This window comes from Micropterus dolomieu, linkage group LG12 (genome assembly GCF_021292245.1).
Source record: "Micropterus dolomieu isolate WLL.071019.BEF.003 ecotype Adirondacks linkage group LG12, ASM2129224v1, whole genome shotgun sequence".
NCBI lineage: Eukaryota > Metazoa > Chordata > Actinopteri > Centrarchiformes > Centrarchidae > Micropterus > Micropterus dolomieu.
Window position 1 is genome coordinate 7,025,806 of NC_060161.1, and position 4,295 is coordinate 7,030,100.

Below are 4,295 nucleotides of genomic sequence, written 5' to 3' on the forward strand. Positions count from 1 at the left end.
AGGGCTCTATTCTGGCTAAACATTACAATGATTATTTCTTGGATTCTGTATTAGATCTCGCGGAGACTTTTCCTGAAGTGAACTGCTGCGGAGATGATTATGGGGATGGTAATGCGTCTCACTGTAGGTTGCAGAATAATAGATGAAGACAAAATTTCCAAAATAATATCAAATTTAAAAATTAGTAAAGCAAAGGATATATTTGGACTTGATACATCACTTTTAAAAGAACATATAACTATTCTAACTCCTGTATTAACAATAGCTGTGAATCAATCTATAAAGGAAAAACATTTTCCTTTGGCGTTAAAAAAAGCAGTAGTCAAGCTGATTTTCAAGTCAGGAGACAAGCTCTGTGTGTCAAACTATCGACCTATTAGCATTCTGCCAGCCATCTCTAAGATCTTTGAGAAGGTGGTGGCAGAACAACGAGATTAAGAAAGTTTCTTTGTGGCTGAAAAACTCATGCCTCACTCTAAATTTAGATAAGACTGTTTCAATGTTTTTCAGAAATCGTTCTAAAATACAAATCTACCCTAATATTTTAATTGAAGGACAAATCATTTCAAATCAAGAACAGGTAAAATATTTAGGTGTCATATTGGAACCAAATTTAGGCTTTAAAAAACATATAAAAAAGTTATCAAATACAATAAAATTTAATATGGCACAATTCAGATACATTCGAAATTCCCTTACAATCGAGGCCTCAGGAGTCTATCTGATGCAATGATAGTTCCTCATTTTCGATATTGTATGACAAGTTGGTCACAGGCTACTAAAACTGCCCTCAAGCCACTTGAGTCATTATATAAAACCTCTCTAAAGATTCACGATCAGAAAAGCAGACGATTTCATCACTGTCATATTCTTGTAAAATACCAATTTCTCAGCTTTGAAAATTTGATAATTCATACCAATCTGAGTTTGATGTATAAGATCCTTTATGACAACACTGCTCCTCCTCTAAAACAATTTATCTCTTTGGGCTCTGAAACAACAACTCGAGCCACTAGATCTACAGTGCGAGGGGAATGCAGGATCCCTAAACGCAGGACAGCATTTGGAAACTCTGCTTATTCTGGTGTGGCCGCTCGTCAGTGGAATATGTTACCTACAGAGTTGTTTAAAAGTACAAGTTCTTACACGTTCACACGCCAGGCAAAGAAATGGCTTTTATTAAATCAATTTTGTTCCCATATGTGACCAGATGTATGTATGTGTGTATATAAGTGTGTGCTCTAAGGTCTGTATATGAAAGGTGTGAACATTTCCTTTTGTACATTTTTATTTTGTCATTGTAAATCTTATTATTCATGTATGTTTTTTATGTATCTTAACTTAACATCAGCCTGCCAAGGGACTACGGGTGAAAATTAGCTCTTGAGCTAAAACCCGGTACAATGCATCTTCCCCTTTGAGGTTAATGTTTATTGTACGTTGTCCCTGTTTCTCTAAATAAAAAAACAAACAAAAAACCCCCCCAAAAAACCAAACGCGAGTCAAGCCTTTTGAGGGCGTGCCTGACCCCGCAAGCCGCTTGGCAAGCTTTATGACGCGTTTTCATTGTGACGTCACAAGTAAAGGAAGTGAAGGGCTGGACTACAAACGAGCTGTTTTCAGGCAGTTCAGAGCAGAGCTTTCTGTGGGAGATGGGAACTCCCTTTGGGCTGGACTTTGGGCTTTTTCACTTTGCAAACCTGTTACATGCACAAAAAAAGAGATAACACAATAAAGGAGAGGGAAAAAGCCAAAAAGCATAATACCATCACTTTAAAAAACCCAAGGCTTTATGAATCTGCTTCATAAACGTGAGAGATGAGAGGAAAAAGGAGAGAAAGTAGAGCAAAATAAAAGAATGAAACAGAGTTTCTCGTGAGTTCAGGACCCATATCTCCATATCTATCAAGCATCTCAAAATCACTCCTAAATAGTGGTTCTTTAAAAGCAATCCGGTTTGTTTCATTGACCCACCACTAGGGGAATTCCTGATGAATAACTCATTTGGTTCTGTATTTTTTAATACCCCCCAGTTGGAAGTTAACCTGGCTCTCACACACAACTGTCCATGCAGCACACAGAAGCAGGATTTTGGATTCACTGGCACTTGTGAATCAGTTAACTTGTATCTCTTTATGAGTCGTTCAAAAAGAACAAATCATTTACGAATCTAACATTACTACTAGGAAACACGCTAAAAGTAACACTCTTATCTTAGAGCAGTGTCTTACACTTACTTTCAGCAAGGATGACTACTCCTAGGAAAGACTTTGATGTTGCTGTTATAATGATGATATAGTTCTGACAGTTGTAGTTTAATATTCAACAGTAGTCAAATTTGCAGTATATAGCACCACATTTTTATGTGTAGGTTTTATGTGTAAATTCATTTCTACGGTTATAAATACATATTTGATATATGCATGAATATGATGACATAATAAAAGAAAACTCATTAATATTTACAAATGCAGCATTGGACTGTGGCATGTTGGCTTAAAGGTCCAGTGTCTAATATTTCTGATGCTCTGTTGACAGAAATGCAATATAAGATCCATAACTATGTTTTCAGTGGTGTGTAAAGACTTTACATAATAAACCGTTATGTTTTTATTACCTTAGAATGAGCCATTTATAGCTATATACATATATATAACCGCGGGTCCCCCCTTCCATGGACACCGCCATGTTGCGCTGTCATGTCTCTACAGTAGCCCAAAACGGACGAACATCGAAGAAGAAGAAATAATATACAGCAGGGGTCGGACAGTAAGTTTTGCATCAGAGCAATTTTTTCTACCATTAGATGGTGGGTGAGAATGTAAGACATAGTATTTGAAACTATTGTTATAGTGTTTGGTTAGCTCAGTGGGTAACGGGCAGGATTATCACTTCAAAGGTTGTGTTTGAGCCCACCCTGGGATATTTGTTTTCTCTCTTCAACAAATTGATTCTGCAGTGACTGCTTCTCTGGCTCACAATGTGTTGCAGTGTGTGTGTTTTGGTGTTTGATCCTCATCCATCAACCTACAGACGCTTTTTCATTTCCTCAGTATCTCCAGGCAGAGGACATTTAGGGGGTTTTAGAGGTGTGTCAAGCAGGCAACTGACTCTTTTAATGTCGTTAAGAATGTTCAAAGTAAAAGCTCTCAATTCAACTCCAATGAAAGCCTGACAGCAAACAAGCTTCTTGTGCTTTTATTTTACAGGCAACACCACTAAAGAGGAAGTGATGTGATGTGAGTAACTCTTGTTGTCATGACTGAGAGCTATTTCAGCACCACTATAAATATATATATATATATTTTTTTTTTTTGCCGCTATCAAAGCACCATAATCTTACCGTGGGCCACATATTATTGTTGGCGGTCAGTTTTAGAGATGGTCCATAATCACAGAGAGAAGTAATGTGTAAGATTCCTTTGTAAACTTTAATTATTATGTGGTTTATCTATGGTGCAGAAACAGTGACAATGTTACACACTCTTGGCTTACATTTGTTATCTGTCAAAAACATCTGGCTTTACTGAATAATTAAGTAAATATAATTTCTTGATATATCTACCTAAAGAACTCTCATTTCTTGACTGGCCACTCTCTGCTGTCTCAGAAGAGACACCTTTTGTACTGTTTCAGCCACCATAGTTGTCCTACGCTCTTTGAAAGGGTAGGGGGCAGTGGTAGACTGGACAGTTGGTTGCAATTTGCAACCTCACCGCTAGGTGCCATTAAATCTTACACACTGAACCTTTAATAGAAAAATGTAGCCTAATGTAAATAATAGGTAATATGACTGCTATCAAACCACATCGTAAACCTAAAATTGTGCTACATCTTCCACACACTTGCATTCTACTGTACCCATCAACCTAATATTTTATGCAGACATTTATGACTGTATGCTCAAGGACCTTTGTGGCTGCGGTGATATGCAAAAAACATTATTGCGTTAACGCATTAATTAATTAACGCCGACAATTATTTTATCGCACGTTAACTCAGTTTTTTAAATAATTATTATTTTGAAAGTTGCTCACTGGCTCTGAATACACATACAGTCAAACCATGGGTCACAGGAGGGGTGGGATGTTGATCAGCCTGCAAATCACCCACCCAAACAAGCAGCGGAGGGAGGCTTCAGCAGGATGCAGCAAGTGAGAGAAATAAGACTTGCTCTGCGAGTAAACGGCAGGCGCTCTATGGATAGTAACCATAGCAACAGCTTCTGTGCGCTATACAGCTGTAGCCTGTGTAACTTAAGTTAAAATTATAGGCTACATAACTTTCCCTGATTG